Raw genomic sequence first — 12,399 nt, 5'->3', positions numbered from 1 at the left:
TAGGAATTACCAAGGGGCCAAGGGCCAGCTGCGACTGACTGACAGGGCTATATATGCAACACAAGTGTCTGTGGGACAAACACACACACACACAAAAAATAGATCACAAGAACAACATTAGCTCTCAAAAGAGCTGTTGAGGGGTGCTTTTTAGCATTAAGTATCAGCAAGGAGCAAGCTAACAAGCCTAACTAGAGCCTAACTAAGCTTTCCCTATGTCTACAGCAGGTTCTCTCCCTTCTCTAATTACTGCAGCCACATGAGTGAGTGAAAAGGCTGACGCTGCCTGCCTTTTATAAGGGGGGGCTCCAGGAGGGAGTGTAGCCTGATTGGCTACCCTGCGTCTGCTGACTTTGATGTAGAGGGTCAAACTTGACCCTAATGATGTAGTATAGGGGGCAGGTCGAACGCCCATATAGTTTGCAGTTCACCACGGACGCGAATTACTGAAGTTCGCGCCATCTCTACTTAGGACAACGGAAAAGTAGCCTAAGGTAGAGCATATGCTTGTTGGAACAGGTGAGTTTTTAGAGATCATTTAAAGGTAACAAAGGTTGGTGAGTGACGGATGTGTTGTGGGAGGGCATTCCAGAAGAGGGGTGAAACACGTGCAAAATCTTGTAAACGTGAATGTGAGGAAGTAATTCTAGAGGAGGACAACAGAAGGTCATGAGCAGAACTGAGATTGCGATTGGGTTGGTATCGGAAATTAGTGAGGAGATGTACATGGGAGAGAGATTGTGGAAAGCTTTGTGGGTTAGGGTTAAGAGTTTGAACTGGATCCTCTGGTTAATTGGTAGCCAATGAAGGGCTTGACAAAGAGGGTTAGTAAAGCAAGATCAAGAAGAAAGAATTATGAGACGAGCAGCTGAGTTCAATACAGATTGGAGTGGTGCCAGTTTGTTAGTTGGTAGTCCACAAAGTAGTATGTTGCAATAGTCCAGACAAGATATTATAAGAGCATGTATTAACATTTTAGTTGTGTCTTGAGTTAGAAAAGGTCGGATGCGAGACTTGTTTTTGAGTTGGAGATGACAGGAAATGGTTAGGGAGTGAACGTAAGGAATAAAAGAGAGAGAGGCATCAAATATTACCCCTAAGCACAGTGCTTTGGGAACTAAAGTTATTGGAGTGTTATTAACATTTACTGTTATTTTAGGCAGAGTGGTGGACAGAGATGGTGGAAAAATGATTAGTTCTATTTTACTCATTGTCACAAAATGCATCTGCTGGCGAATTTCCTGAACTATTGATGAACTTCCTCCATTTCGCCAGCAGATGTCATCTGTGTCCTCAGAGTTTGAAACTGCTTGAAGTATCCTCTGCCACCAGCAGAGGTCTCACTCACAAGAACTGTTATTGCAGATTTAATGAGGGCAGCTCTGTGATCACCTGGACTCTGTCATCTGACTTTCTTGGACACTATTTAAGCTGCCTAACAGACCACTTTGTGCTAGCTCATCAAAGTCTGATCCTGAATCAAAGTCTGTTCCTGATCCTAGTCTGTTCCTGATCCTGAATCCTAGCCTTGTATCCTGTCTTGAGTCTTAGCCTTGTATCTGCTCTGATCGTGTTTGACCTGTTTTCTGTATGTTGACTAACCCTTTGCCTAAGCGATTTGTATCTTTTTTGTATCTCTGGTTTGACCCTGCATGTTTGACGTTCCGTTGCCTGCCGATTATAATTCTGATGCTCTGTCTCTGTATATAATGTATATGATTCTCATGTGTATATATTAGTCAGGTTTGGGGTTCAGTGTGCACACTATATTGTTATGCTTGGATACCTTTGCATATTATCCTATATGCAGGGGGTCCATAGCATCTGCAATACCTGATATATTCTGATTATGTGTTAGTTTCCAGTTGCTCCATTGCTTATATTACTTGCCTGACGTCTGCATGATTCTCTGCATAAACTTAATACTGATTGTTTATGCATCCTGATAGAGTAATTCTCTGCATAAACTTAATACTAATTGTGTATGCATTCTGATGGTCAGATTCTCTGCATAAACTTAATCTTGTTTATGCGTCCTGTTTGTTTGATTCTCTGCATGATCTTAATGCTGATTGTTTGTTTGTAAGCTGTGTAACTGTTTGGTTGCATAACCCTGTGCATGAACTTAATGTGCAACATTTATGCTGATTACAATAAATCTTTATGTTTATTCCTTTAATTCCAGTCTCAGTGTTTCTTGCATACTGACAGAGCTATCTTCCTTGCGATTCCCTTGCATTGCACACCAATGCGACAGAATCATGACACTCATATAAAGTTTTAAGAAGCGTGAGGACATAAAGGAGAATATAGACAAGCAGTCAGAAATGCGTGTGAGGAGGGAGTTAACATCTGGGGCCGAGAGGTACAGTTGGGTATTGTCTGCAGGTGGTATTGAAACCCAAATGAGTTGATTAAGTTGCCAAGACCGTGCATGTAGATAGAAAAGAGGAGGGGGCCAAGGACAGAGTCTTGAGGAACACCCACAGACAAAGGATGAGGAGAAGGGATCTGATCTGAGTAAGAGACCGGGAAAGACCTTCCAGAGAGATAGGAAGATAATCAAGAGAGAGTGAGGCCCTTTATGCCTACAGATTAAAGTATCTGTAGGCTTAAAGTGTGGTCAACAGTATCAAATGCTGATGACAGGAAAACTGACCTTTAGATTTAGCTGTAAGAAGATCATTGACCACTTTAGTAAGAGCGGTTTCTGTGGAGTGGTTACAGTGAAAGCCAGACTGGAACTAATCAAGCAGGGAGTTAGCAAATAAATAATGGCTTAATTCAGCATGTAAATACGTAATAATAATACTAATATGGTATGACATTAGCAGAGCCGGGACAAGGTCCTCCAGCACCCAAGGCTGAGACACCAAAGTGCGCCCCTCCATCCCTCCCACCCCAGCCGTCACACACTGATTGCTATTAGACTAAGAGGCACCACAGGGCCCACAACCTCCCCAACACCTTAAAGAGACTCCGTGTAATGATCTGTGTCATCCTGCTGGTGGCAGCACTAGGATCTTGAGGTGGACTTCAGCTGTCTACCAGCAGGTGGCGCTCATATTGCTGGGAGCAGTGCAATTCCTCGGCTCACCAGCAGATGGAACTGTGAAAGACTCTGGTCAGTCACCTGAGCAATGTGCTGCATATTTAAGGCCGGACTTCCTAGCAGCACATTGCTAGGTCATTGTGTCTTGTTCCTGCAGTGTTGTGACTCTGGCCATCTGTCCTGTATCCTGAGCTCCTGGTATTTTGACTCCTGCTTGTTCGACTAATCTCTTGTCTTCTGATTCTGTACTTCTGATCCATTCTGATTTCCTGGTATTTGATTCTTGCTAGTCTGACGATTCTTCTGTGTGCTGATTGTGTTGAGACGTGTCTGTATATATTGTATTATTGTATATATTCTCATATTGTGTGGGTTGCTGTATATATTTGTATAGATAGATAGATAGATAGTCAGGGTTCTGGTATTTGTGGTGCACCACGCGTTGTTTGATTGTATATTGTATGTGTATGGTGATCTGCATTTGTACACTTGCATTACTGTAATAAAACACATTTATATTCTACTCTGTTGTGCAGACATCAGTATTTCTATTGTGATCTTCCAGTTTGTTTAACCAAAACGATTGCCATGCAGAGATCGTGGATCTGCCAGTCTAGTTCCAGTCACGACCACAATCTGCATGACCAATCGTTACAGAATGACCTAGCCCAACCATATATTGATCACAGAAATACTGCAGATTCATCTATCTGTACAAAGAGTTGGAATTTTGATGATGTGTACTACTATGTCTTGCTTGCTGAGGATAGCAAAAGTTATTCCTTCATGTATTTTGCAGCTTACTCCAGAAAGCAGCTTCAGCAGTTATTGGAGTTAGTGCAAAACTATGTTAATCAGAAAATCTTGTCTGCAGAAGAGGTGCAGGACCTGCTGCAAGTCCTTCAATGGTTGCTGAAAAGTAAATTATCCAAGGATAATTTTCTTGATCCTCCATTTAGCCCATCTGATATTACTGTTTTGATTTCAATTTTGAAAAATGACAGGGAATCTTTCTTTAAGTTCTACTCCAACAAAGACAACAATATTATGCAAGCTTGTGTTCAATCCCTTCAATCATTAATTGATTTAAGAGTATGCAAATTTGAAAGAACCTCATTATTAATGTCTGCCTGGAAAGATATGTTAATTTCCCAATGCAAACCTTGTTCTGTGACAGCAAAGAATAAAATACAAACTGGTTCTTTGTCTGTTACAATCCAGTCCAGTCTTGATCCTGTTTATGATGTAGTTCAGTCAAGTTCTATTAATAGACAAATACATTCTCTGCCGGTTAGGAACCAATCTCGTTTAGAACCTGTCTTTTGTGCAGCAGATATTAACTATCTAGCTGATCATTTAAAGAAGGATAGGAAAAGTTTTTTAAACCACTATTCTAAAATGGAAAACTCTTGTCTGCTGAAGTATGTGCATGCTGTGAAAAGGATGAGTGGTTACAAATTGTGTCCGCAGAAAGCCGCCTCTGCCCTGATCCAAGTTTGGGAGGAAATCTTGTCATTTGATGCAGATCCATGCATGCATGTGATTGAGGAGTCAAATGAATGGAGAGATTGCAGCAATCGAGTCAGTTTTGATTTTACTGCAGAAGAGATCAATGCTTATTATGGCTATTTGAAGAATGATAGGGAAGAGTTTATGTCATTCTATTTGCAACAAGATGAGGAGTTTATTAGGAATTGTATCTGTGGAGTAAGATCTCTGATGGTTAATGCCTTGTGTGAGAATGAGTCTGCCTCTGCTTTGATTGCCATCTGGCAAGAAATTCTTTCCTCTAAATTTCAATCTCATCCTCTCTCTGATAACCCTTATGTCCAGAGTTCACAACCTGCATGTCAGTTATCTGTACAAACTCCATTGCAAACTGCAGTCAGAACCACACCTTGGTCCTGGCAAAAATCATTAGAAAACAAGTCATCGTCCAAAAGGAAAAAGAAATTCTTTCCTACCAACTCCATTCAGTGTGTGCAGCCTCCAGCCGCTTCCAGTTGTGTGCAGCCTCCAGCCGCTTCCAGTTGTGTGCAGCCTCCAGCCGCTTCCAGTTGTGTGCAGCCTCCAGCCGCTTCCAGTTGTGTGCAGCCTCCAGCCGCTTCCAGTTGTGTGCAGCCTCCAGCCGCTTCCAGTTGTGTGCAGCCTCCAGCCGATTACAGTCGGGTACAGCCTCCAGCCAATTACAGTCGTGTGCAGACTCCTGGCAGCTTCATACAAACTCCATCCAGCTCCATGCAGACTTCACCCCGATCCGTGCAGACTTCACCCCGATCCGTGCAGACTTCACCCCGATCCGTGCAGACTTCACCCCGATCCGTGCAGACTTCACCCCTATCCGTGCAGACTTCACCCCGATCCGTGCAGACTTCACCCCGATCCGTGCAGACTTCAACCATGTCCATGCAGACTCCAGGTGATTTGTGTCCTCAGCAATCTCCAGTCTGTCCTGAGCAGTCCTTCGCCTTTCTTTGTGGACTCTTTCATGGACTAGGTTTGCTGACAGTGGGTCAGCCTGCCAGGCCTGCAGAGCTCCAGAATGTTTATCCTGCAGTATCCAGTCCTGCAATCCAGCCCGCAGAGTGTTGCATCCAGCCCGCAGAGTGTTGCATCCAGCCCGCAGAGTGTTGCATCCAGCCCGCAGAGTGTTGCATCCAGCCCGCAGAGTGTTGCTCCCTGCCTGCGGAACTTTGCTCCCTGCCTGCGGAATTTTGCTCCCAGTCCGCACAGGCTCAATTCACACAGTTTCAGTGCCAGTCCGCACAGATTGTATTGGGATCTCAGCCAACGGTCCAGCCAAGCGCTCAGCCAACGGTCCAGCCAAGCGCTCAGTCAACGGTCCAGCCAAGCGCTCAGCCAACGGTCCAGCCAAGCGCTCAGCCAACGGTCCAGCCAAGCGCTCAGCCAACGGTCCAGCCAAGCGCTCAGCCAACGGCCCAGCCAAGTGCTCAACCAAAGGTCCAGATCCATGAGGTTACACAGTCTGCTGTCCTGTCTGAAACTACTGAGCCTGCTGTCCTGTCTGAAGCCTCCCAACCTGTTAACTAGCCTAAAGTTATCCCGTCTTCTGTTTTGCCTGAGGTTATGCAAGCTGCTGCCCAGCCTTCACAGACTTTTGTTGCTGCTGTTCCTGTAGGTGCCAAGTCTGTTGATGTTCCTGCTCCTAATGGTGCTCAGACTGATGTTCCTGATGGTGCCTGGCCTGCTACGGTTCTTGCTTCACCTGGTGGTGCCTGGTCTGCTGGACTATTTGAGGGCACCCAGTTTACCATCCAGCCTGTTGCTGCCCTGCCCGAGACTATTCAGTCTGTTGCTAATCTGCCTGCAGCACTACCTGAAGCTTTCCAGTTAACTGCTCAAATGTCACAGGACTCTGCTGTTGCTTCCAAGTCTGGCGACTCTGCTGTTGCTTCCAAGTCTGGCGACTCTGCTGTTGCTTCCAAGTCTGGCGACTCTGCTGTTGCTTCCAAGTCTGGCGACTCTGCTGTTGCTTCCAAGTCTGGCGACTCTGCTGTTGCTTCCAAGTCTGGTGACTCTGCTGTTGCTTCCAAGTCTGGCGACTCTGCTGTTGCTTCCAAGTCTGGCGACTCTGCTGTTGTTTCCAAGTCTGGCGACTCTGCTGCTGCTTCCAAGGTTGGTGAGTCTGCTGCCGCTTCTGAAGATATCCAGTCTGCTGCCGCTTCTGAGGATATCCAGTCTGCTGCCGCTTCTGAGGGTATCCAGTCTGCTGCCGCTTCTGAGGGTATCCAGTCTGCTGCCGCTTCTGAGGGTATCCAGTCTGCTGCCGCTTCTGAGGGTATCCAGTCTGCTGCCGCTTCTGAGGGTATCCAGTCTGCTGCCGCTTCTGAGGGTATCCAGTCTGCTGCCGCTTCTGAGGGTATCCAGTCTGCTGCCGCTTCTGAAGGTATCCAGTCTGCTGCCGCTTCTGAGGGTATCCAGTCTGCTGCCGCTTCTGAGGGTATCCAGTCTGCTGCCGCTTCTGAGGGTATCCAGTCTGCTGCCGCTTCTGAGGGTATCCAGTCTGCTGCCGCTTCTGAGGGTATCCAGTCTTCGGTTCCAGTTGTTGCTTCCAAGTCTTCGGTTCCAGTTGTTGCTTCCAAGTCTTCGGTTCCAGTTGTTGCTTCCAAGTCTTCGGTTACAGTTGTTGCTTCCAAGTCTTCGGTTCCAGTTGTTGCTTCCAAGTCTTCGGTTCCAGTTGTTGCTTCCAAGTCTTCGGTTCCAGGTGTTGCTTCCAAGTCTTCGGTTCCAGGTGTTGCTTCCAAGTCTTCGGTTCCAGGTGTTGCTTCCAAGTCTTCGGTTCCAGGTGTTGCTTCCAAGTCTTCGGTTCCAGGTGTTGCTTCCAAGTCCGCGGTTCCAGGTGTTGCTTCCAAGTCCGCGGTTCCAGGTGTTGCTTCAAGTCCGCGGTTCCAGGTGTTGCTTCCAAGTCCGCGGTTCCAGGTGTTGCTTCCAAGTCCGCGGTTCCAGGTGTTGCTTCCAAGTCCGCAGTTCCAGGTGTTGCTTCCAAGTACGCAGTTCCAGTTGTTGCTTCCAAGTACGGTGTTCCTGCGGATCTCAAGTCTGCTCTGGCTCTTCTTGATCCTGATGGGTTCCAGTCTGTTCCTGCTCCTTCGGATCCTGATGATCTCCACGCTGCTGATGTCTCTGTTTCCCAATTTGTGTTTCTGCGTGACTCTTGCCAGTCACATCATGTCCAGGCTGTCCAGCCTCTAAAGACTTCGGTGGTCCATCCATATTTTATGTTTTTTGATTTCTCTCCCTCCCTGCCCACCCAGCCTCGGTTTTTCTATTGGGACCCAGGTGGGGCTAACTCTGGAGATCGTGTGGAGCGTTCGGAGTCCGCTCCTAAAAGAGGGGGGTACTGTAATGATCTGTGTCATCCTGCTGGTGGCAGCACTAGGAACTTGAGGTGGACTTCAGCTGTCTACCAGCAGGTGGCGCTCATATTGCTGGGAGCAGTGCAATTCCTTGGCTCACCAGCAGATGGAACTGTGAAAGACTCTGGTCAGTCACCTGAGCAATGTGCTGCATATTTAAGGCCGGACTTCCTAGCAGCACATTGCTAGGTCATTGTGTCTTGTTCCTGCAGTGTTGTGACTCTGGCCATCTGTCCTGTATCCTGAGCTCCTGGTATTTTGACTCCTGCTTGTTCGACTAATCTCTTGTCTTCTGATTCTGTACTTCTGATCCATTCTGATTTCCTGGTATTTGATCCTTGCTAGTCTGACGATTCTTCCGTGTGCTGATTGTGTTGAGACGTGTCTGTATATATTGTATTATTGTATATATTCTCATATTGTGTGGGTTGCTGTATATATTTGGATAGATAGATAGATAGATAGTCAGGGTTCTGGTATTTGTGGTGCACCACGCGTTGTTTGATTGTATATTGTATGTGTATGGTGATCTGCATTTGTACACTTGCATTATTGTAATAAAACACATTTATATTCTACTCTGTTGTGCAGACATCAGTATTTCTATTGTGATCTTCCAGTTTGTTTAACCAAAACGATTGCCATGCAGAGATCGTGGATCTGCCAGTGTAGTTCCAGTCACGACCACAATCTGCATGACCAATCGTTACACTCCGTAACAAAAATTGCATCCTGTTTTTTATCATCCTACAAGTTCCAAAAGCTATTCTAATGTGTTCTGGCTTACTGCAGCACGCTCTACTATCACCATCTCTGTAATAAATCAACTTATCTCTCTCTTGTCAGACTTGTCAGCCTGTGTCTGGAAGGCTGCCAAGTTCTTCAGTGTTGTGGTTCTGCTATGAACTTCCCCTTCCAGGCCCCTCTATGCACACGGCCTGTGTGTTATTTAGATTAGAGCAGCTTCTCTCTTCTCTCTTATCTTTTACAAGCTGGATAAATCGTCCTCTGAGCTGGCTGGGCTTTCACATACTGAAGAATTACAGACAAGGGCAAAGCTGTTTGCAGGAAGAAAAGAGCAGCCTGAAACTTCAGTGCATGAGAGCTGCAGGGGGAAAGAAACACACAAATGATCTCTTGATATTCAAAAGGAAGGGTGTATACAGCCTGCTTGTGTATGGATGTATTTTCTATGTGTGGACATACTGTACATCAACCTACTTCCTGTTTTGGTGGCCATTTTGTTTGTTTATAAACAAACTTTTTAAAACTGTTTTTAACCACTTTTAATGCGGCGGGGAGCGGCGAAATTGTGACAGAGGGTAATAGGAGATGTCCCCTAACACACTGGTATGTTTACTTTTGTGCGATTTTTAACAATACAGATTCTCTTTAATATCTAGTTATCTGGCTTGCAGTCACTGCCATGTATCCCCTTTTCTTATTTATTTATGCTTCAAACACAATTAGGAATGACAGCTGAATGAATTCTGCGCCCCCTCCTACACTGCGCCCTGAGGCTGGAGCCTCCCCAGCCTATGCCTCGGCCAGGCCCTGGACATTAGACTATGACTATCATAGGATTGGATTGTGAGCCCCCCGAAGATAGTCAGTGACATTTGACTTTTTTGGGGGGAGGGGGGGGGAGAGTGGTAGAGAGATGGTGAGGCAGAGACAGGAGAGAGGTAGAAAGAGATAGCAGGGAGAGGCTGAGAGAGGAAAGTGAAAGACAGTGAAGGGTATGAAACATGAATGAGTGTCAGTGTGTCTGTGGGAAAGAAGAGAGTGGGGGAAGAGAGAGAGGATTGGGGTAGACAGAGAGGCACACACAGAGGACAGAGTGAGAGAAAGGCAGAGGGGCTGGGAGGCAACACAGAAACAGGGGAGAGGTACCTGACCAGGAGTGCAATACTCTATTTTGCATGGGCATACTGAGATAATACACAGATATATTGCACTGTGGAGTAGAGACAGGGTAAAGGGGAGAGAGGGAGACAGGGTAAAGGGGAGAGAGGGTGAGAAAGACATGGGGAGAGCGAGACACCCACTTCAGTGAAAAATAGAGGTAATTTGATTTAAGAGGGTCATCACATGAGCAGCCCGAGACTAGGAAGTATTGAACTGGCTTATCTGTCCCTCAGTGCTTCTTCTATCACTACAGAACTCAGCTGATTGTAAGTATTGTTATCTGTATCTACTGGCCTATGCAGCATAAGTATTGTTATCTGTATTTACTGGCCTATGCAGCATTTTCAGTGAATACAGATAATAAGCCGACATCGAGGTCCTGACTTCCTTCTTTACTACACAAATATAGTAGTAGAAACAGCGCTCACAAGCTGCAGCCAGGTGCTAAACAAGTCCCACAATGTATCCTGTTAGTACACAAGACTGTAAAAGAAAAAAATTAGGACCCTCCTGCACAGTCGACAAGAGTCTGTGATATGTTCAATCAGCAATCTGATATGGCTTTTCCGGGGTGCTGCAGGACACGCTAGGTTACACTAGTCCAAAATAAGCAAACAGAAGTATCCGCGCTCACCCTTCAATAAAGATTTCCAACAGTGATAAATAAACCCTTCAGGGTACAGACTCACCAGATCCTAAGGTCCAACGACCACAACTCGCATCCAGGGTGTGAGCGCCGCCCGTCCCCCCCCCCCCCCCCCGGCCGTCGCCTTTCGGACACTTTGTAGGTCGTTTCGATCACTCTCCGTCTAGCATGTAGTTTCCCCCACAGCTGGCTCCTTGATTCACGTTCAGCTTGCAAAAAGATAAGTGACAAAGGACCCGCCCCTAATGGTACATTACTTCTTTTATAAAAATGTCATATAAAACAAAGCTAAAAACAGCGTTGTAGTGAGACTTGCATTACACACATGAGTTAGGAGGAATGAGCTTCCGGGTGGCCTTGTCTCTCCCTATTCGTGTGTTCGCTCGCACTCCCGCCGTTAAAAATACCGCACCATCGTTACTCGGATGGGTGATGCCGCTCGTAGGTCTCTAGTGACCCCGGATGTGAGTTCTAGTCGTTAGACCTTAGGATCTGGTGAGTCTGTACCCTGAAGGGTTTATTTATCACTGTTGGAAATATTTTTTGAAGGGAGAGCGCGGATACTTCTGTTTCCTTCTTTTCTAGCACACAGCAGGGCACAGGGCTGTCCTCATACCTGGCTCTGTGCTCTGTCAAGTTCCCCAGAGCTGCCCCATGCTCTGTACACATGCTGCTGCTACATCCAAAGTCAACTGTAGCCGGTAAAGAAAAGGGACAGGGTGGCACATAGTGCAGGCAGCAGCACGGTGCTGTGAGCTGCAAGATGCCTTCAGACATTCTGGTGTCTTAACTTGCACCTATCCCCAGACACAGCATTGGCCCTGGTCTGACGAGGGATTATGGGCACCAGTAATCCCCCCTAAATTACCTATGCCTATGGGCAACTCAAAAACACTCCTTCCCCATTTCAAGCACAGTGCACTGTACTGCAATAGATGTATTTTGGCCTTTGGCAACAGTGAAGAAATCTCTAGTTGGAGAATCACCCAGGAAGAGGATTTGCCTTCAGATCTCAGTGGGGATGAGCTAGTATTTGTCAAAAAAAGGTCAAAGGGGTGTCCCAATACTTCAAATACCAGGGAGTCAACCAGTCCGCAAGGAAGAAATTGACCAGGTCGCTACCTGGATTAATGTAACTTTGCTTATTTGTTAAAGCATCATAGTAATAAAATGCACAAAATTTAAGACTGAGGCTTTTTTCTTCATTGCAAGTATTGTATTGTAAGTATTGTTATCTGTATCTACTGGCCTATGCAGCATAAGTATTGGTATCCCCTTTTGATGTTGCATGTATATCGCTGTCTGTTCCATCAGTTTGTAAGCAAACAGGATTGAAGCCCGACGAAGGCTCTACAGCCGAAAGCTTGCTTACTCTTATTCTTTTAAGTTAAACAATAAATGGTATCATCCTGATTTTAAACTTATTTCTTCATTGCAATGAGCTATTTTTTTCCCATAGGCTTGGGAAAGTTGAGATTCAGCCACCATTTCTTGTTAGTATATCTAACACAAATAATTAAAAAGTTATTAAATACTACACCAGTTTTGTCTTTTTGTTTCCTTCCCATTACGCCAGAAAGGATACCTGTGCTGCATAAAAACACCAATATTGTAAAGCCGGTACTAAGACCTTCATATCATGTGAGTGTCCTGGAAACTCTGGAACTGAGAGTGGTCAAATATGCAAATACTTGTCCTTCTGCATATCACTATTTATCCATCAGTCTGATGTTGGTACCATTGATTAATAGTGAAGGATAGAAGGAAGTAGGTCAGAGAGTAACCCTGAAAATATGAATTACTATTTGCATAATTGCCTACCTTGAACTCAAAGTTGTTGGGGCGCTCATGAAGAAATGTAAATGTGTAAATGTGAAGGTCCTTCATGTTGCCTGCTTTTCTGAGATAGGAGTAAA

General features: G+C 45.6%; 1 protein-coding gene across 4 annotated transcripts in view; it reads left to right on the top strand.

Annotated features, from left to right (window-relative positions):
- The window catches only part of THEMIS (thymocyte selection associated), a 173,158-nt gene that overhangs the window by 145,587 nt on the left and 15,172 nt on the right, over positions 1-12,399 (top strand). The window lies entirely within an intron of this gene.

Source organism: Hyperolius riggenbachi, chromosome 4 (assembly GCF_040937935.1).
Source record: "Hyperolius riggenbachi isolate aHypRig1 chromosome 4, aHypRig1.pri, whole genome shotgun sequence".
NCBI classification, from domain to species: Eukaryota; Metazoa; Chordata; class Amphibia; order Anura; family Hyperoliidae; genus Hyperolius; species Hyperolius riggenbachi.
Note: the sequence above shows the minus strand (reverse complement) of the source record. Positions and strands in the feature narration are given on the sequence as shown.